We start from the raw sequence: 23,682 nt of genomic DNA on the forward strand, positions 1-23,682 counted from the left end.
AAAACATGTTAGGCAGTCAACAATGTGGAGAATTTTGTTGCTTCACTTTTGCAAATGAAATTTCCAATATGATTCACGAGTTGATGCTCGTAATCAAGTCGGAGCTAGATCAGGTATCTTAATCGAAGGCCATTTCATGAATTCAGCAGTTTTAGGCAAGAAATGCCAGCCTTATCCGTTTAGGCGACATCTGAAGCGGGCACGATCGTAACTTCCATTAGTGGAAACTAACTCACTTAAATCCTTGCGAATGTGCCGACAGGCGGTTTCAAAATTAACCCATCAAAATGAAATCTAGCTTTGCCTGAATCACACTACAATCCATTTGAAAAAGCATAAAGGTTCATCCTGTGTACATTGCCCAAATTTTATGATATTTAGACATTTATGGCGTGTTTTTATTTCATATTTTGTTATGTAACAATAATAAAACTTTTTAAATAGCTCTTATTCATTACAGATCACAGAATACTCTGTTTAAATTATGTGAATACATGGAATGATGATGAGTCAGTTAAAATTGAAAGCTACACTCTAAATTTCCGCAAGTTTACTGTTCAGAAATTCAGCCTCTAAAAGCGTCCACCAATTAACTCAATACAATAGTCAACAAATAATTCAAAAGCTATTCAGTTTTCTAAACTTGAAAGCGTGCGCAAGTGGCGCAATATAGTAATCAAGCGGTGAAATGTTTTACTAGAATGTTACAATTGAATTTGATTTCACGCAAACAAAGCAATTGTTAACATTGAGACCTCACATGATTCTTCTTTGAAATCAGAATCAAAACGTGGAATCGTTCACCAGAAACCATGGACAAAATGAAATGACAATCTCGGCTACACGAGAGCACTGATCTTAATCACACATGATCGCCTCCTGTGACATCAAAGCGACTCGTCTCGCGTTGCCTACTACGCAACGCAACGCTCACAGCAAGCCGGTGCCCTGAATACGTAACAAAATTGACCAACACTTCCAGCGCCTTCTTGGATATACTTCATATTAAGTCTTATATCGTGGAAGTCTTGAATATACTTCTTCCAACTTACGACCTTCTCCAACTTGGATATACTTCTTCCTCGATGAAGTCTTGGATATGCTTCTTCCAACTTCTTCCAACTTACGACCATAATGGTGCAACTTATACGTACGACCAACGGCTTCTTGGATATACTTCATATTAAGTCTTATATCGTGGAAGTCTTGGATATACTTCATATTAAGTCTTATGTCGTGGAAGTCTTCTGACATAGATGATATAAGACTTTCTGACACAAAGTCTTCTGACACAGAGGTTCATGGATCATAATTTATGAACCATTTACCTTACTAACCATGTCTCAACAACACAAGGTGTTCCAGCATCATTAACGCTAACTGTAGCTCAAACTAAAGAATTATAAAATAATAATAAATATTTCATTGTGCTAATATTTCAGAGTCATAATTACGAAAAAAACAACTTGTTGTAGTTTAATTGTTCCATTAATCCCAGTTGTTACCATATGGTACAATGCGAAGTGACAATTCGTAGTGCCCTAAATTTTTCCGGTTTCATATGAACCATACAATGGTCATTGCTAATAGAAAAAAAACAAGTCTATATTGAATTCTAGATAGAATGTATCGTACCCACTTGACGACTACCTATTTCATAGCAAAGGATGAACATTACTCCTCACTCCTATTTGATTCTTGATTTGTGTACATAACTACGACGATCGCCTTACACTAGCCGCAATAAGATACGCCTGTAAACAAAAGTTCCAGTGTTTGTCTCACGTAATGGTGCTCGAGTGAGTTCTCTAATTGCGACAAGGAGGAATAGTGCGAGACCAAAAACGTATTCACTGAACATTTACTATAATCGCACAACAATATAGCTTTAGATTACTCCAAAGGAATAATATTTTTTTTTTTTGCAGAAGCAGCTTGTGTGGAGTGAGCACAATTTGCAGCTTATAACTCGCAAGCTTGCCGCCCAATAAAATGTCCGGGTTTCAAGCAGTACTTGCTCGAAGAGGAAAATCGCACTAAAGTGAAAACTTAGCCCATAAAAGAACTACTCGGATTTACGACAGCGCCTGCCATTTCCCACTAAAAGAGCTCCTTCACTCTAACTTTGACAGTTCGCCGCAAGAACCAATGCGCTCTAAAACTAAACATGAATTTCTACATAAAAATCTATTTGAACCCTACTTTTATGATGTATACGGTTAGAAAAATCTCGCTACTTGCTGCACAGGTTTTCCCTCGGCAGGCCAATGTAAAACCCGCTTTTTCCAAGCCGAATCAATTCCTAAAAAGTAACTTATATCGAAGAAGTACTGTTGAAATTTTTAGCTCTATTCTTCAGAAGTACTATTGCGTCAAATCTTAACTGCAATTCTCATTTCATCTTCAGTGAACGCCAAAAGTCGTTTGCCATCCGATTTCCATGTTAACAGTAAAGCCTTATCTCCACTGCATTGAGCTAAGCTACAATTCCATGAAATATACCCCTTAGGTCACATTAAAAAGGAGTCTGGACCATTATTCTTGCCAATCTTTCATTATCGCAAGGAAAACCTAATTCGATAGTAGAACAATATGAAACGATAACAGTTATGAAAAATTCCGCACTTCTTACTCAAATATAAAACAGATCCAGATGAAGAGCACAGCAAGTATTTATTTTAGCCAAATGAAACGCTGAGAAGTTATTGCGTGATAAAGCTATTCGAGCCACGCTCATCAGGAGGCTAATCAGAGAATGCAAGCTCCCGAAGCCAAGCTGTAAATCACGAGGCATAGAAATTATGACTGAGCCACAGTTTTCGGTCGAAAGACAATTTCTTCATGCGCTCGTAAAGTCAGTCAAGTTATGATGCTGAATCACGCCGAGAACTAATAAGAGACGGCATCTCCACATGCAATATTCAGTCGTATACAAACACGATTAATCATGCTAATCTTGTCATTTACACTTGTATTTCCACGTATTTCGTGATACCAAATAATATATACTTGTTGGTACCAACACCATGCAGGCCCTCAATAAAAACTAACGTTGATAATATGCAACGCATTATTGGGCCTAAGGGAATATTTAACTTTGTTTTATTAACGAGTAGAATCAGCGAGTCATTTATCGTAACAACTCTCTAACGTAGCACTTGATCTTGGATCTCCTATATTCCATTGTTTGAACTGCTGCAGTGATCAGCTAAGAACTATACACCGTATTTCTCTAAACGACAGGCCTTTTGTTCGCTCCAGTTCGATAGAACTCATTTACTTCAGAATCTTTAAGTGAAAACCCAAGAAGAGCTGAAGCTCCACGGACAATAAGCCCATGATTTAACTAACCTGATCGGAGAAAAATTCTGCAAATTTACGAATTGCGAGAAATTTTTAATTTTTTTTATGAATGTAACACAAAATCATATGAATAAGAATACCGAAGACCACCTTCCTTCCAGAACACTATTCCAGGAACATAAATATACAGCGAATAACACATTAAGCTCAATAATGGAGAAAGCAAAGGATTCATAGGACAGCCTGGAAGACTTTGGTATTGGCCGCGTCTAATGACCAGCGCGCACGAGATCTAAGGAGACTGAGGGCGGTGATAAACAAGACCCTAGCTGATGGATTCAGCACGCCACACACAAAGGCAACAAACGAACGTAATAGTAAGTAAACCTTAGCGTGTGTTTCAATCATGTCCCAGACATGGTATTGATGCAATGCCAGTCATCATGTTGGTTATCTTCAAAAAACAGTGAGTCATCTTATGTCATCGTCTCCTGATAGTGCACTCAGTCCTCTGCACCGTACAAATCACAGGCTACATGTAATCAAGCTAAGCTCTTATCTTATTACAGAAAATACGAAGACGATCGAAAGCTAATTCACACAAAGAGATATTAATTGAGCCGCAAAACTTTACTGAATCACGCAAGGATTATACAAGTTCATGTCATTTACACGTAATCAAATAATTTGTAATTTTTAAGATCAAGTAAAATAATTTTTATACCAATATACTGTCCGGTGCATCTCCCTACATAAAATTTATTATTGAGGGGAAATAATATTAAAATATCATAGTCAGCATTTTGGGATAATTAAACGTTATTCGACCTTTTCCCTTTCTTCTCAACTTGATCACAAAATTGAGTTTACAAAAAATACTGTAACGTTTCTTCACGAATAATATAAATGAACATCAAGCAAGGTTGCCCCCAGATTTCCTGGCAGGCAATACCAAGACTGTAGCACAAGTCAAGCTTCCGTTCGCTTTAAGTAAACATTTGGCACGGCCGTGAAGTCAGAGATGCGCTCGAGTGTGGCCATACAGTGAATTTGCCTAAATTGACTTGCAGCATGTGTGACGCGTGTGTAATGTGTTTATCGAAAGTGTGTCTTGTCTGAAATGCCTTTGCTGAAAGTGAGTCTGATCTACATTGTGTATCCCGAAAGCGTGTCTTGTCTGAAATACGTTTGCTGAAAGAGGGTCTGATCTACTACGCGTTTCCCGAAACTATGTCTTGTCTGAAATGCCTTTGCTGAAAATGAGTCTGATCTACAATGTGTATCCCGAAAGTGTGTCTTGTCTGAAATACATTTGCTGAAAGTATGTAGGGTCTGCAATGATGTGTGTCATGCTTTCAGCGCGTCTGCAAAAGTGCGCCGTGTTTGCAACTTGTTGGCCAAATGTGATGTGCTTGCAGCGTATTTGCCGAACGTGTGCCGTGTCTGTAACGCGTTTGCTGAACAAGCGGGCGCTGGCGGCGGCAATTACAGTGACGCTTAGCAGCTCATCGTTTCAAGCTCGAGTCAATGAGCAAAGACTGAGCGGACCGTTGATTGTGCTTCCACGACCTCGTATATTATCCAGGATGTTATACGTACAATGTCGCGCACGAACCTTGGCAATGAAACGTTGCTCGATGAAGACCAATGGGAACATAAAACTGTGGTTTTATTGTGGTAAGGAAATTACTGTACAACAATCCTTCTATTATATTCTTAAGATCTTATTCTTCACATAACAGTAGTTGGATCTAATAAAGTTATTAGATTTGCCGTCGTTTGTTGTTCTCAAGTTCCGATATTAAGTAAAAAAGTAAAACCCCTCTAAATAAATTACATTTGTAGATCAACGTGGTTACGCACAATGGAATTATCGATAACTATAAAATAGTGAATACCGACTAAAAAAAATACTAACATTGATTCTTCTCGCCAAAAAAATAAAAGTAACTACTGAGTAAAATTCAGAGCATCACATTATTTCGGGGAGAAGATTGCTCTCGAAGTGTGCATTTTAAATAAATTGGAATTTTTCTGGTTAGCGGAACTTGGTGAAGAAAAATCAGGGGAATTCTCTGAAGACTCACGCCAACACGTCGCTGGTTTACGAGATGGGATTCAGGGGCGATTGTTCGCTAGTGTCTCGTGAATACCAACGAGAACGTAGCACCTAACAGCAAAACATGGCTCTAAAACTGCCAAAATGCATTGCAAGTCGCTTAGTGAATCACAACGAATCGTTAAGAAGGGCTTCGGTGGAATGAAATATATTGTTGAAGACCGCAGCTATAACTTGGTAAATGTAACGACAGCTTGCGAAATGAAACAAGTCAAATGTTGAAACACCGATCCATTTAAAAATTTGAAGGCGTACTATCTAAATTGTGAACCACATAACGAACTAAATAAGCATGCATATAACTTGGCGTTTAATGTGTGTAATTGTTCTATGTGTACTAGAAAGAAACCATTGAGTCATTGCTAATAGAAAAAAAACAAGTCTTAGTTGAATTCTAGATAAAATGTATCGTACCCACTTGATGACTACCTATTTCATAGCAAAGGATGAACATTACTCCTCACTCCTGATTATTTGATGCTAGAATTGTGTACATACGTAATTACGACGATCGCCTTACAAGTACTAGCCGCAACAAGATGCGCCTTGTGACAAGGAGGAATAGTGCGAGAGCAGAAACCTACGCCTCTAATTTGATATCACGCTCGACTGCTTGGCCTGCGGTTCAAAAATATCAGTACGCTGAATCAAATTTTTGAAAAGTTTGTCACCACGATCAGAAATCGCAATTTTAATATTTTATATAAATTTGTATTTATCAAGTTTTCCGAGCTAAAGAGAATCACCTCTCATGTAGGCAAGAGTAAATGTTCTTAGAGCAATTTGAAAACTTGAATTTTCCATCTCATAGCACCAAAAAAAAATCAGTTTCAATAGATAGACATCAGCCATTTAATGGCGGACGGTTTGAACAATCCTGTTTCAAATAAATGAATTAAATCCGTTGTTGCAAACTTTTTTGTGCATGGAAAAAGTTCTTGCTCAACCGTGACAAACCAAGTTTTATATGGAAATGTTATCACGGCATTTTAGAAGTTTGTTACATTTTCCATGCAGGAATTTCACACAATGAAAAATTTCTTCAGTGCAACGCGGCTAGTCTTTTGGCTAGAGTCCAATTTTGCCGAGAAGTCCAGTTCTGAAGTTGGCGCTTAGGTGTTACAGCCTTATGTTAGTTTCTTATGGTCATTTATGTTGGGGTAAAAACTATTATGTTGGTCCCCGGTGGTCATATCTGTTGGGGGTAAAAACAACATCCGCCTCCGTATCAAAGGGTCAAAGAAAGCTTTGAGTTCTTCTCACTTCGGCGGAAAAACTCGCTCTCCAGAATGGACGGTGAGAGAAGAAGAAGAAGACGAAATATGAACTGAAGTTCTCACAGAAGAACTGAATCTTCACAAAACTGAAATAAATAACTCGCAGGAGATGTATCACGAAGGTGAGTCATATTTTGGGGAAAAATAGCCTCATTGTTAATACAATCAATCAGTAGACTTTTTGGAGTTAAACTTGATGGTTAGGAATATTAGTAGCGCGACATTATAACATTCATCAGATAAATATTTATACGTAATAAAAGACTTAGAACCAAAAAAAGAACACGTAAATTACTTAAGTAATAATTCCTAATTTAATATTTGATAATATCATTGATAATTGCTAATTTTGGTAAGTCACAACAATGGGCAAGGCCGAAAAAGCAATGCCATTTTAAGAATGCATAATAGTTGATAATTGGCATAAAAAATAACAATCCGATAATCAAAACTTTTCAAACAATCTATTCATATGGCGATAAATATATTAGAAAGGAAGTAGCCATTGCACACATATTTACGTCTCTTCTATTTTATATTTAAAAGCTCAACGTAATCAAGGTACCATTCAACAATTAGGTCCACCCTTGAGCCCAAACATAATAATCACAAAATTAAATTAATAACGATAGACTGTCATTAAGGCAATAGAAATTCAGAGGACACTCTCGTCCTCGAAGCTTTCCATAACCGAGTACCCGCCTCCCTATCAGCAGAGCTAATTCACCTAATTGCTGGTCTCTAAGTTCCGACGTAGCAGAAACTACACTTGCGTCTCAGCCATAAAGAAGTTTGCCAGCCTCATTACTTTACATCGCGAGTTTTATTCGGTGAACGATTTAAATACTTCCACTGAAATTCCCATTTACTTGAGATAAAAGAATTAAATCTAAGATCATTTATAAGCGAGGCTAAAAGTCGCCACTTATCTAAATTTCAGAGTCGGATACTACGTTTAGTTGGAAGCAAAGTTATGGGCAAGTCATTCGTCAGGGAACGCTTCCTAGCCCTGTAGTCTGGAAAGCGGCAGGGACGCTGGTCGAGAGTTGTGAGAGACATTAATGGCTGATAACTAAGAGCTTAGCCTCCTCTCGACAGACTGATGGTGGTCACAGTGCAATTGGAAAACTGTTCCTTTCATCACGCTCTTCACTCGTGTTCGCGGTCAGCAGCTGTAAACCCTCTTGAAACTGGCGCATGCGTTAGACAGAAGCATATCTCGAAGCGGTTTGCCCTCATTACACAAGTGCCACGTTTGACTTAGAGCACATGCAGTTGGCTGAGGCTCGGCCGAGCTCGACAAGTGCGAGTGACGCGTTAGAGCACAGTTGGCTGAGACTCGGCCGAGAACGACAAGTGCGAGTGACGCGTTAGAGCACAGTTGGCTGAGGCTCGGCCGAGCTCAGACAAGTTCTAGCTGGACTGACGAGTCCGAGAGCGATCAAACCAATGCCTTCTGTTACCAGGCTCAGACAGTTGCGTTTCTGTGTGCAATTAATGTGTTCCACCAATTTTATCTTGCCTTCAGTGTTTGCGTTGTCATTTTAATACTGTTTTGCTCTAGAAGTTTTTCAAGTGCACTCTATGCTACTGAGTTAGCTCAAAAGCAGAAAATTCGTAGTAAACCTGCTAAGGGTGATGCGAAGATTTCGGAAAGTTAACAACTTCACTTCAAATTCAGATAAACAATTCATTCGCTTTTCCAAATGCGGGGGGGGGGCGTTTTAATATATGTCTGATATCTCTCAGTGTGCAACACGTGGAACATATGTTATAATTATTTTTAGCGCATTTTCTCATTTATGGAAAAAATGCACTATTGTGCTTGCCATGTCCGCCTGTCTGTCTGTCCGTTTGTCCGTCCGTCCGTGACCTCAAGTTTTCGTCGACGAGAAAATGCGCTCTCTGTCACTCACTGCAGTGAGTACTACTGAGTTATATTTTTTGTATTCACTTATTTTGGAACAATGCAAATGAAACTTATGACTTACAATTATTAGGATTTTGTGACAGTATCTACTAAATTATAAGAATTATTCCATATTTAGTTTTTATGTCAAGAATTAAGCTTAATTAACTGACCAAGGGAATATTAAATTAAATGTATTATGCTTCTATCAAAGCAAACAAACTTTGGTCAATGTCTTACGTCCATATCGACTACGTTTGCTTAGATGTTTAGGGATTCAATTGAAAATCCCTAAAAATGTCAAATTTATTCGTTTAAATCGAAATGTACGTCTTTTTTAGATGACAGACAGACAGACAGACAGACAGACGGACATGGCGAGCACAATAGTGCATTTTTCCATAAATGAGAAAATGCGCTAAAAGGGAATCGGGAAGACGACGCAAACTACCTACGCGTTGTTTCTTTTTAGCACATTTTCTCATTTATGGAAAAAGGCGCTATTGTGCTCGTCATATCCGTCCGTCCGTCCGTCCGTGACTTCACGTCACGGACGGTTGAGATAATGCGCTCTCTGTCACTTACTGCAGTTACCACTGATCTAAATTTTTTTCCAGCAGTATCATTAATGCATGGAACGCTTTGATGGAATAAGTTTCAATAATAAGTAGACTAGCGTGATATTACTTCACAGTGCTTTTTTGAAAAAAATTCAAAACATGAGGAACATGAACAAAAAATAAGCATTTTTACCAAATGAATTCCATTTATAACGACCCGAAACCATCTCATTTTTACGGCAATGACCTTGTGCTTTCTTGGCAGAGAAGTCCGTCTGTAGCTCATTGCTGCTGCCCGAAACTTTGGTCCTTTGAGCTTGGGTTTGTTTCGTTTAAGGGGAAAGGAGAAAAAACTCGCATTTTTGCAACTAATAAAGGAAGAGCCTGCACTCATGGGGGACTAAAAAATATTAACGTGATTGGGCCTAGAAATATTATCTATCGGTCATGCCTTCCAAGCTGAGAAAATTGATTGTTTAATGGATAGTTCAGCCTATACTACCGTCAATCATTAACGGTAACATATGTACTAGACACTCGTACAAATCCGAAGTAAGGCACCTGAAGCTTGCTGAAAGATAATATCGATGAGTCTTCGAATTGTTAAATGCAGTCTTTAAAAATGGACATGAGATCTAACGATGCCATAAAAATGCATCCTTGAATTAATGGCCCAAAAATGTGATTGAAGCAAATTTTAGCTGGTTCTTCAAATGCGTCATGACGATGAAACTGTTCCAAACCATAAAATCTCTAAGAGTTCTTTTATATATCCGACAGTCATTCAAACACGAGCCTAACTTAAAAGCCAAAGAACACTCATTGCTTTTATTGCGTTTTACATTATTTAAATAAACAAAGCAATCTCGTGGCGCCTTTTCGCCGCGGCGTGCCGTAGTTTTCGACCCACTAAAGAACAGTCTGGGCGATAACAAACTTCAATTTTTGGGAGTTTTGTGAAGGGACGCTGGACTGTAATAGAATATTTTGCTTCATAGAAGCACTCCACTCCATGAGCATAGATATGATGTCTTACACTCGTGGAGGCAGAGATCACATAAATATCCGAACTTCCCGATCAAAAGGTTGAGAATAAACGGAAGATTATCAGCGAGCAAGCGGTGGCCGAAGGTCGGCCATCGCTGACTGAGCCGATATTTTTTAATACAATTTCGGGAATCCAAAAACATGAAAACAAACTTAGCAAATCGTCGCGGACCTGGCATACGAATTGACAGAAAACAACAGAGGAGCACCAGAGTATCACTAAAATAAACTTTCTTCTGACATTTCTGTCAACCAGAGAACGACTCGAATTGAAAATCATGATTTATTTTATTCACAGGGTTTGCTAGACCGGAGGTAAAAATTCTTGTACACATATAGGGAGGCTACAGGTGACAACTGCAAAAGTCCACGATGTTGGCTGCACTTCATTTTCTTGTACAGTGTAGGAGTTCTAGTCCTTTCCGGGGAATCAATTAAATTTAATTAGCTGCTCACAAGATTTTATCGTAATCTTTCCAAACAAATTTATTGCAACATTTTTTTATCCGCCAACTATATCCAACATAGAACTCACGGACAAAAAGAGCTGGTGAACATGGTGACAGTTTTTGAACGTTAAACAACAGAATTAATTAGTGTAAAGTGGGAAGCAGATGCCACTAGAATAAATCATCCACCAATTCATAAATAAAATGAATAATTTATATCGTGCATGACTCGCATCTTTGCCAAAAGAGTCAAATGTCGATCATCATGAACTTTTCGCAGCCGCTGTTGGTTCGATCACTGCAGTCGCCTGAATATTTCATGTCGCTTCTATGTTGTCTCTATAATATAGGATACATAGTGCAGCACGCGATAATGTTTATTTATGAAATACTCATAGGGAAGCGCCTTCAAGTTTTATAAGAAATTTGTTTCCAACAGAGTTTTTACCGTCATAAAATAACAGTACTGTTTACTCCCATTGTCAAGACAATAGTGTTTGTCAATGTAATTCTTGCAGTTACGTAAATTTGACACTGAACATGCAAGTTGATTTGTCAAAATGGTTTAGACCAGGCAGGCTATATACAGGGTGAACCAGAATTAACTGACCCTTTTAATTTGTTAATAAATTAAAAAGTAAGAACGTTATGAAGTTGAAACTTGTTTTATTTAGAAGAAGAACATTTTTATGGTAATATTGTATCCTAGTTTTTAGGATACATTAACTAACTAGGATACAATATTATATACAATATTTTAACTAATACATATTAACAATACATAATAAATATTTTAACTAATACAATAATAAAATATTGTAATAGGATGCAATATTTTAACTAGGATACAATATTACCATAAAAATGTTCTTCTTTTAAATAAAACAAGTTTCAACTTCATAACGTTCTTAGTTTTTTATTTATTAACAAATTAAAAAGGTCAGTTAATTCTGGTTCACCCTGTATATAGTTATGCACCGAACCGGTTGGGTATACACCATGCGATTGGTCATCGATACGAGACTGCCACCTCAACAGCGTCTGGCTTCACTGCTAATTTTAGTTCAATATGCCTTATTCATTGAACATAAGCAGAATGATGATGGCTCACATTATCTAAATAAGAAAACTAGGTTCCAATAACTATATTAAGAAATAGATAGTATAGACTAAAGAGGGCTTCAGTCTCGATGATATTTCTCACGCATCGCGTTGCCGCGTCGCGTGTTTCGTATCGATGCTCCGACGAACCGGAAACTCAAGCCAGCCAAGCTTTACGCCGTAGCCCGGAAATCGCTTATGAGCAAACTCGGTCCCTGGGGCACATATCAAATCTGCCGAGTCCCCAAGGCCGTTCCCAACACCCTTAGGCAATTAGAAACTAATTCTCTCACTTATGGTAGAACGACCAGAATACCAATTTGCATGGCAGTCTCCGTGCGAGCACAAAAACAGAGATAAAATTTCCTCCAACGACCAAAGTCATCGCAAGCAGAATTCAAATGACTTTATCTTTGTAACCGCGGCTGCATGCGCGCAGCCCTGTAGCTCTGCCCGCGCTCACAATTGTCATCAGGACGGATGATTGTCGGTTGTTGAATGGCCACCAATAAATCACCAGTAATCTTCAATACGGTAGAGTTGCAGATAATTGGCAACAATGTCCCATAAGTCTCGTGTGTGTGGGCGATACAAAATGTCATTCCTGCAACGACCATTACCATCTCAAATTTTACCTCCAATTAAAATAATTAATAATAATTTTAATTAATTAAAATAACTTGTTACCCCGTGCCTCGGGGTGACAAAGATTAAATCAAGACACTTTTAATTTTTAAGGAAAACGGAAGTTTGCAAAAGCCAAATGTCTGAATCACGCTTGAACCCGTGAAGGCAGTTCAATAAACCACAGAGAATCATTTTACCAGTTTTTAACATAGGAACTCACGTCTCCAGTAAAATATAATATAGGTAAAGCTGAAAGTCCAGTTGGAAATCCAAATTCATGTGCATTCTGGAATATGCTTTCAAATGATACACACTACTACAATTTCCAAGTAAACGACAACAAACTTTCTTCATTAGCATAAGGAATAATCGTTGGCATCACCCCATGAATGAGCGACAGGCGAGAAGCAAAACCCAAAGTCCCATTTAGAGTTGGAAATAGGTAACCCAACGCTCTGAAGCGGACGCAATCTAAAGTGGAGTGATGGAGTGCCTTCAAGTAGCGGCCCAAGGCTGCTTCAAGTAAAAAATTTGAACGTAGAACCAAGTTTTCGTGCCATTATTGCGAGAGCGACGCGGCAGCTCCATGGGCCAGCTAAACAAAAAACAACTCATTCGAATTCACAGTCACGTCGGACTGGAAAAGTTCACAACTTAACTTTCTCAACCATCGCAGCAAAGTTGGAAACTTTTACCAGCGATAATAATTCATTGAGCATGAAAACCATTAAAACTTGACAGATAATCACACTAGTTTGATGCGTAATAAGGCGTAATTTACTGAACGTAATTCTGTCGACAGAATAGCGCATAATCGTTTGTGATAAAATCGTGCTACGTTTGAAAATAAGTTCGTTTGGTTTGAATTTATCCTTTAAGTAATATTTTGATTAAACCGACAAATGATCGATGAAACGAATCTCTGTTAGTGCGAAGAATTAGAAAAATTTCTTGGTCAGGATTTCAAATTGAAGCATTAGAAAAATGTATAAGATCACCTTGTAAATTGTTCAACATTTAATTCACTTTTTGCTATGCGACCATTTACTAAGACCCATGTAATAAATTCTCTAATGTTAGTTCCTGAATCACAGCATTGACGATTATTCAAATCACAAATTCACTTAACTATAAAGTTACATTTCATTCCTAAAACAACCTTGCTCCTGCACGTTTCAGTATTGCCAGTCTGGTTCGAAAATAATATGGTAATTAGTCAAATATTTCTATAAAAACCTAATTATTAAATCATTATAAAAACGTGAAGGCCTCAGTTTGACGAGTAGCACATGTCGGCAAGGCTTTAAGAAATAACACTGCATTCTGAAAATATATTCAATCGCTTAAATGTACCAACACTGAAGAGAGGGTCTGGCGAAAAAAAAAATGTAGGCCTTGCTGGGAAAATATTAAAAATTAGATTCACCAGGATACATTTTAGCGGCTCTGCGGGTTAACGTCGTTATTTGCTACATAAATGCATCACAGAAGCTCATCATAGTGGCAGTTGAGCGCCTTCGTGGAAAAAATATAGAAGACAGGTTATATGAGCACGCGCATCAGTTGCTTGAGAAAGAGACCGGTGAATTTGAAATTAAATTATGTAGAAAAATCAAGTTGGAGTAAATAAGAAGACATGTGTAAAAAAACAAGAATATTTTGATTAAACTTTTGTTCTTCATGTTTTATTATATATTCGCTCGCCGTCTCTTGCATCATTGTTCCATTCGAAGCATAACTGCATGAAAGCTGCATGAATTTTGTATTCAACCTCGCATTGTGTTCAATTCACAACACACGGAATTAAATTACATTAATAAAATATCTTTCTGCATTGAATAGTCGGTGTAAAACGTATTGTTGCAACCGCTGTTTTCATCTGCATATTATAAATACCTGAATATTATGGCTACGTATTTCTACCTATCTTTTGTTGAAAGGCATATTGTGGAGATGGAAAGTCAATTCCAGTGTTAAAAGAGGCCAATAAAATTTGAAACAATGTGCCTGAGAATATAAGCCATGCGGACGCCATTGCCGTTCATTCCTCCCTGAAGATCGACATGCCACGATAATTTTAATTCAGAAAATTTATAATTAATTTGATGAACCGAAACATTGAGATAGTAATGTGAGCCACGTTCACAGTTGGGAATCCGGCGGGCTGTCACTAGCAAGTAAAATCTTGCGCAGAAGTTTGGACAGAGTTCATCAAGGGCAGAGAGGCTGATGTTCATCAAGGGCAGAGAGGCTGATGTTCATCAAGGGCAGAGAGGCTGATGTTCATCAAGGGCAGAGAGGATGATGTTCATCAAGGGCAGAGAGGCTGATGTTCATCAAGGGCAGAGAGGCTGATGTTCATCAAGGGCAGAGAGGCTGAGGTTCATCAAGGGCAGAGAGGCTGATGTTCATCAAAGGCAGAGAGGCTGAGGTTCATCAAGTGCAGAGAGGCTGATGTTCATCAAGGGTAAAAATCATCACCTCGAGGAGATGAGAGGCAAGCCAGAGTAAGAGCAGTGTGTAACCCTGCTTTTACCTGTGTATTTTAATCTCTTAATATTTTTTATTCGTTTAATAAACTGTACATTGAATGTCAACTACTGCTAATTTCATTTATTCATTTAATTATTTATGTACATCTTGATCATCATCTGATCATGGAATGCAACACCTTTCTGGAAAGCTCCTGCTGACAAATGAGTTGGCTCCATATATATTCCAGTATTTATGGTATCACTAATAGTGACACTCGTCGCATGCAAGATAACAAATACTTTTGTTTTGTCAATGAAATCAATTTCGTTCGTGCACTAAAAAATTATGATAGCAACAAAAAACTCTTTTGGTTGACCCTTGAATTTCCCTTGAAAACCTTTGAATTTCCAATTATTCACTTACCTTAGCCGTAAATACCGAAATAATCGTGACGCATGGATAATTAATGATCAGAGTATTTCTCTTCTGAAATTTTTTTTAGATGCACAGCAACATATAATTATAATTTAATCTCATTTGATGCCTAGACATTTACTTAACAAATCACAATATCGCAACATTTTTTTCGCAGGCGGAAACAATTAATTTTGTATGAACTTCTGTCAGGGTGTGCGTTTCCTGCCACACCCCTGTTTGATATTTATATGTATCACCAGACGTTGGTTTGGTAATTTTTTGTGATGCGAGGGCTACTGAAAACAGCATAAAGATTAATAAAGTATTATTTTATGATTAAATAGGGCTTACAGTTTACGGTAATAAAACTTATGTGTTGGAGCTTAAACACTATTGTCATTGGCTCGCAACTGAATTAATGATGAGTTTTGACGATTATTAAAGTATTATTTTATGATTAAAGAGGGCTTATAATTTATGGTAATAAAAGCTCATGTGTAGGAGCTTAAACACTATTGTCATCGGCTCGCAACTGAATTAGGGAAGAGTCTTGGGTATTTTACGCCTGACGTTTCCCAGAGCCTTGCGCTCCCAGTCATACACTAAGCCTCGGAAATCTGTGTCAGGGGTCATGCTGAAGAGACACTCGGCCAAAAGCAGCGTCAGATATGAACGAAGTGAAGAGGGGAGGCCATGTCGGGGCTTTTCTTTTCTGTGCTACAGCCAAGCGGCGGACGTCTCTCATCGTGGAGCTTATGGACCAGCAGGCCTGATAACGGCCATAGCTGCCGCCGCTGATGAGCTGGTTGGTCTATTGTGCCTCAGTGATACGAGGTGGACTGACTTCTGGCAGCACTACACCTGTGGTTATATTGTTGGTATTGTTGGTGTGTGCGTCTAATTTACTGCACATCTACTGCACAAACTTAATGCTGACTGCGCGACACTTGTTTGTGATATTGTTTAGTGCGTGCGTCTAATTTACTGCACAACTACTGCACAAACTTGATGTTAACTGCGCGATACTTCTTTGTGATTTTGATGGTGAGTGTTCCTACTCCCAATTGTGCACTCACTGTGCAAATTGAAGATGTTTGCAGTTTGCCACTCGCTCCTACACAAGCCAGGTCTATTCGACTTTTCATTTCATCATAATATGGAAGCAATGTTAGCTCCACCTAGACACTAAACGTCTTTCATTTGCATGATAACATCTTGTCATTGCGACTGAGATGTAGGGCAACTCTCTAACAAAAAACTACACCTCAATCTAAGTCAAAAGATGACGTTTTTTGAATCTGGCGTTCAGATATTAAAACTCAAAATACATTTCATAATCTAATTTTTTTATCATAAAAATCCATTTCTTCATCATCAGTACATTAAATTTCATCACCATCAGTTTATTCAACAAAAATATAAATATGTTTTAAATTGCTTCAATTATAAGTTCAAATGTGCCGGTTTCGGGCAGAGGTGCTTCGCAAGACTTTCTATAGGGGCGTTCATGAGTAATTCAGATTACTAAATGAGTTTGAATTGTTAGTACGATATCAGACATTTCAATGCAGGTTTTTTACTGCAACCGTATACAAGGAAATATGTTTGAAACTTTATTAGAGAAGTTAGTGTTGATCCTTTTGTTGTTCCGACAACGAAGAGATCAGTGCCAACAAGAAGCTCGGCTGTCAATGCAAATTTAACTATGGGAATATTTCTGAAAAATTTCCGCAAATATTATCCTGTCGGTGACACAACGAAGACGGCCTCGACCTCTGATCCTAATGATCAACGTATTTCTCATGAGAGGTTGAAATGAAAATTATACCTAGATGTTCTACAGGGATTAAAACGAGTAATATTCCTGATGTAGAAAATTACGAAGGCATCAGGGCTTGTAATTGGCTGCATCGCATGACATATATACGTAGTTCGGTCAATACTAGTGGTCATTCAATTAGATTTTTTATTTCATCACACTTGTATTTTATTCTCCTATTTATGTTCATCACCATTCTCCGTCAATCAAATTCCAACGCGCTTATTTGCGTATGAAGTATGACATTAAATTCGGCTTCAGGGAGTCGAATTGAGACGCAGAAGCGGCAATAAAATTTCAGTTTCTGTCAGAACATTTCTCAACAAGCTCGCTATAATTCAGACTCAGGGAAGTCGTATATAAAATCAATCGTACCACACCACTCCGTAACTTTTGGTGCTCTTTACACAGACTAGGTTTTTAAAATCAAAAGTTTGCGAGCGAGCTCACGAGTTATTATTAAAGTGTCTCTTCTAATCAAGTGTCAACTTCTGGCAGAGTATCGAACACATGAAATCACGTAGAAGTTTCGCAGAAATTTTTAGAAAAACGATTATGTTTCTTGAAGAACAGCAAGGACAGGAGCTAGCAAACTGTCAGCAAGTTAGCTCCTTATTTTTCATGAGTCATGATGGCCCTGCTTCCTCAATTTCTTAGGAAAAGATCGCTTCTGGGGACCGCGGCTTTTGCTGTCACCAAACAAAGAAGTTACGAGCCAACCACCCGCAAAAAGGCAAAATGGAAGCGCAAATCTCAGCGGGCGTTGCAGCAATGAGATACAGCGACTTTCCTTTGCCGCAGCGACGCTCAATGAATATAAGCGATATTCACGGACTCATGAGTAGCTCTGGTCGAAAAATTTCAACAAAGAGCAGATCTTCTAAGTATGTGTCCGTGAGAACTACTATGTCGGTCCTGAATAAACTGTTCCATAACGATAACAACTTGCCACTATTACAATATGCTCATACATTTCGAGCCAAGGCATGCTAAGTTGATGAATTATTCGACACAAATTCCCTAAGCAAGTACCGCCCTAAAATTTGGATCTCGGAGCTTTGAGACTAGTTTTGAATCAATAGAATTTAGCTTCGAGTTTCTTTTTTATTTTTTCGAATAGCTACTCTAGTTTATGAAAACGATGTGAAGATCGCTAGCAATATTCGCTTCATGGGCAAAGAAATCGTCATCTAGCGAATCTCATGATGAAACTTTTTCGTAACGAGTTTAATTTAAATACCTGGCGGATGTATAAATTACTTCAATCTCTAATTAATATTATAATTTGTCTTGAAGATGGTTTCTCTTATTTTATTATACCTCGCAAAAATAGTAAACAATTCCTCGTTGAAATAAAATTTGTTCTTTGAGCTCGGGCGGCTCAGTTTGTAATTAAACCGAACTTAAGGAGTATTCTAGCGCCCGTTCATCTTATTTCAAATAAGATGAAAGAAGTAAAATTCAGAAAATAATTACCAATAATGAATCAAACCTGATTTGATGGAAGCTCAATGATACAAGTATTGCTGGTACATGTTAGTTTGTGAAGTGTTTGAAATTTAAGTTACAGGAAATATCAAGCAATACAAAAATTAACTCAACTTTAATGAATTGATATGAGCATCAAGCAGTGAACACTGCTTTTCACTCGCGATTTTCACAAACAAACTTGCAAATAAATCGCATTGAACGAAAATTTCACATCCGAAACAAATGCCAAATCAACCCTGAACATTGATCAAGCTTTGCTCGGGCTCTGACTCTCGTTTTAAAAATTTATAGTGAATGCGACAATTGGAAACTGCAATATAATTCAAGTCATTATAGTTTAATTTTTTATTTTTAATTTTTTTTTTATTTTTTAATTCGCAGTCATTTAGTTTAATTATGATTGCAAGTTATTATAAGGATTGCCTAAGTCTTTGCTTTCGATCACTTGGTGGAATAACTGACAACTCTTCGCTGGCTGCCAAATGCGTCATCCACGCGAGTGATTTTTGATCCAGCGTCTTTGGACTTTATTCCTTTTAAAAAACTCGATACAAAAAGCTAATGAAAAACCAGGGAAATGTGACAGGAAATCGCCGTCAATATCCTTCCGTCCCCAAACTCTTTGTTTTAGCCTCACAAACGGAGATAATACACCCGGCCAAGGAATTGGATTTTCTCTCCGAAATTACTCGGCTTTCTTGAATTTCGTCCCAACAGGATTTCCATTCGGGAATCGGGGCTGAGATCAAGATTTTACGCCTCAGATTCTATCATCATTAAGTAAATAGCTTGAAGTATTAACGTTCACTTGAAACGCTGAACTACAGTTTTAGTTAGAAAATAACTTCTTAAAAAATCCATTCTCTCGCCTTTCTCAAACTTTCTTTTTCGTTATTTGACTTTACTTAACTTTATAACTTTGATCTCACGAGTGAGTGTTTGGTAAATTTCAAGGGCAAGACATATTATTATGGACTGAATGTTAAACAAGTGTATTTTATTATAAAAGCTTTTTAATTTCTACTAGACTTTTTAATAAGCCATTCTTTTCTATGTCAACAATGATATGGCGCTTCAATAAATGCTCATTATTTCTTTAAAAATATTTAAGCTCTATTAAATAACATAAATTTCATGGCGTTCAGAAAGAACTTATTGCACGCCTTAGAAACAGAGATAGAAATATAAACAATGTTCATCAAGCAAACACTTACATCATCACAAAGCAACGTCGGTAACTATTCTGACTCTCATATCGTTCTGGAACAGAACGAAAACTATCACAGCGAACCCTGAAAACCTGTTAGCAGAAATCAGAATCAGACATCAAATAAGACATGAGCTACAAACAGGTACTCACCGCCTTCAGGACTGTTGAGGGGCGGGCATTTTGCATCCAATGTGAAGGAAGTCACCGAAGAAATCATCGCCCAAGCACACCACACGATGATGAAGGCTTTGCTGCAGGAGGTAAGAGCGAGTTTGGGTCGACAGAAAGAGCCGGCGCTCTTGCCGGGTTTTGGTCCACCGAACTCCGGAGCCGTTGAGTTCGCGCGTGGAGCCGCAATGAAGAGCCGCAAGAAAGTCATGGCTCATTTGAAGCTCGATTGAGCCCAGCTACTTCTAGCTACTGTGATAATTTTGATGTAATGGCGGATGATAAATCTCCATTTTCTTCGGGGTGAACACCAGTTTCCGGAGTTTTCGATCCCAATCTTCGAAGCGATAAACTCATATAGGCTTCAACGCGGATCCAGACGAAGGAAGAAACTCATATTTCACAAGAGAGTGAAATTTACATTTCCAATGGATCTTGATTAACGATTGAAGTTATTTGAAGAAAAATAAACGCCACCGGTTCAATTAAATTATTTTTCCAGGTTGAATGTGAGGAATTAGTGACCACTTGTAGCCCCTACACTCATGGCAGAATTTGCCGAAGCTTCTTGAATATTTCGCCAGGTGAGCGTATAGTTGCAATTTAGAGTCCAAACCTTGTTTATGTTCATGAAAGACACACACAGAGACGGCAAGTGATTTGTTTTAATTAAATAGGAAATCGTTGCTCATATTTTAGCATGTTGAACATTTCTAGGGCAGTTTCCTTCTCCAAAAAAATATCCTGACAGATAAGTACGGAACATCCAGTGCTTGAGTTCCAAACTAAACTGAGTGCATGACAGGAGAATACACTCTAAGCAATCATCCACCCCACAATGTAAGCACATGGGGATGTCAGCCATGCCAAATGGATGAAGATGCGATCGGGTAACAGCTTGGCTCAATTTTATATTCAGTGTTTGTAAATAACGTCTTTTTGAGGTCCAATCCCGAAAATTTAATGCGACTCGAGTATTGAAGGAGATTTTAACAAAATATGTCCAAAATTAGGAGTTAGGTTCCTGAAAAGTTACATGTTTATTCTGTAAAAAGACCGAGGAGATAAATTTTCTTAAAGTGAAAGTTACTCATTTGCTTTAGAAAACTGATTCAAACCTTCAATGCCTGATTGTAAAATTTATTTTCTACTAATGAATCATTTGAAAAGAAAGTAAATTGAGTCGTGATACAGCAATGCCTTTGTAATTGAATAACTTAACACTATCTTCTTAATTTATCTTACTTATCCTACGTGGATAATTTCGAGTAACCAAAAACTAAAACTATTAAATAAAGATTTACATGTTTTCAATAATTATGTTTATATGAATACTTATAATTAGCAAATACATGACTGAGAGCAACAGGACATTCTCACCAAATGCAAGGAAATTATTTTGTCAATTTCGTATATCTTGGCTGGAAAAGGTGGATGTTACAAGAAGAAAAAAGACAAATAGAGAAGACAAGAGATATCAAATTAGACAGTGCCATCATTTCAATATAAGTTATACAAATAAATAGTAGATATTGTCCCACAATCACGGAGAAATTTCCCCAAAAGCGCCGTTACCACCACGTTATCATACTATTGATGACCCGTTTGGTACAATATATGCTTGAGTTCGGCCAGAAGCTACGTAATTAAAGCATATAGCAGATTGTCTTAGCGCTCACTCTCTACGTCCAGTTAAAGTATCTCGCTGAGTTACAAAGAACCAAGGTACCTCATATTTTGCTAAAATATTCATACCAACATTCTACCAAGAAAGATGTAAAGGCATACGAAAGGTTCCGCAGCTTGAAATGTATGTACTGCATACTGCATCGCGCCTCGTGCAATGTGCATGCGATGACAAGAATAAAATATAACTCTCAAACTCGCAAATGGTATTCTATATCTGAGAAAATAATACTGAAAACTTAATGTACACAATGTTGTGAGACATATTCGAAATTATCTGCTTCAATCGGCTACATTTGTCTAAGAATGTGTAATGTAAACTACTGGAAGAGGTCGACCCGAATGTGGGGTCATGTACGAGAGAATTTATATAAAGATATTCAAAGCCTATAAGCAACCTTGTGCCTTCATGAGGTAGAATATTTACAACAGTGAATGGGACCTTTACTTAAAAGCTTCAAAAACAACTACACACTCTAGAGTTTTTTCGTGGACATGAGCTAGTTTTTTCTTGTCAGAAAATATTAGAGGATGGTGCTTTTAGTGAAGAAAACTTCCTCTTATTCAGTACAGCAATTCATCACTATACTGACTGACCCTAGATGTAATATCTATTCATACGTTTCGCCATCAATAAAAAATTTTGACATTCCGCCTAGATTTCTTAGTTGGCTGCAGCTCTTCGCTTGTGATCTAGCATTCTTTTTCATCAGAAATTCGTGAGTTGAAAGAGATTTGAAGATGCTCATTGTCACACGATTCTACGCCAGAGCTTTGGATGGATGCCAGACTCCTAATGAAAATTTAATTGAGGAAGCAGTTGATCATCTGCCGCCATGTTATTAACAGACTGCTCAATAATTATACTCATTAATAAATTGGAAATCAAGTCGCATCTTGAATATTCAAAGTTCGACGAACTTCTGATTTTGTAAAAAATCATAGCATACGGCATGTACGTATTTCTCTGAACACTTTCATGCATTGAATGTAAATCAAAGATTAGGTCGTTGCGGCGAAACGCGTGAAAAAGTTGATGAGGTTGCCGTATTTCATAAGATAGTAATTGTTTCGCGCGGCATGACCCAGTTATTCAAATTTATAGTAAGTTATTTAGAGTACGATTCGCTGGTCCAGGGGTTGTACATACGGTAACTGTAGTCTAATCCGAGTAATCACTAGTTTGATCAATAAATTATAGTTGATAATTAGGTTTTTACTTAGTTGAGTACTAGTAACTCAAAGGTAACGTTTGAAAGCAGCATGACATTCTCGCCAAATGCAAGGAAATTATTTTGTCAATTACGTATTTCTTGGATGGAGAAGGTAGATGTTACAAGAAGAAAGAAGACATAATAGAGAAGATAAGATATATCACATTAGACTGTACCATTATTTTAAGATAACTGTTACCAATAAACAGTAGTTATTGCCCCACAGTCACGGGGAAATTTTCGTAAAAGCGAGGAAGTTGCCAGGAAAAAAAAGAGGAAATCGTGCAGTCTTGAGAACCGCTGACGCGGGTCTCAAATGAGAACCGCCGCTGGAATACTGAGAGCTGTGCGCTTCAATCTCGAGAGATTATGATAAATGATCGTCACAAATGTTCTTGCAGGTGGAAAAAAAATGTGCTGCAAGAACCCTCTGCCCAGAGACCATCCAGAGAAGTTATAAATAAAAGCGTAATTGGCCGCATGATACATCACAGATGTGATATAGAGGGGAAAAGAGGGAAAGCCAGTAGCACTTTTTATTTTGAGGCAAGAGCAGCAATAGTCTTTTTCCGCAAACCAGGGCTGGTTATCGAAAACGTGCTTTCGTATACGAAAATAGTGGAGTGAGAAGAAACTGTTGGTGTGTGGAATTGCGGGCCATTTATATGGACAAGTGATGAGATAATGTTGAAAACCAAAATTCGCAGAAAAGACGTAATACTTAACAAACATAGAATAAAATTCAATATGACATATGTGAATATAAGATGTTCCAGTTAAAAAATAGACGTATCTTTTACAATAGGTGTC

The sequence above is a fragment of the Hyalella azteca genome, unplaced genomic scaffold (genome assembly GCF_000764305.2).
Source record: "Hyalella azteca isolate HAZT.00-mixed unplaced genomic scaffold, Hazt_2.0.2 contig6464, whole genome shotgun sequence".
Taxonomy (NCBI): Eukaryota; Metazoa; Arthropoda; class Malacostraca; order Amphipoda; family Hyalellidae; genus Hyalella; species Hyalella azteca.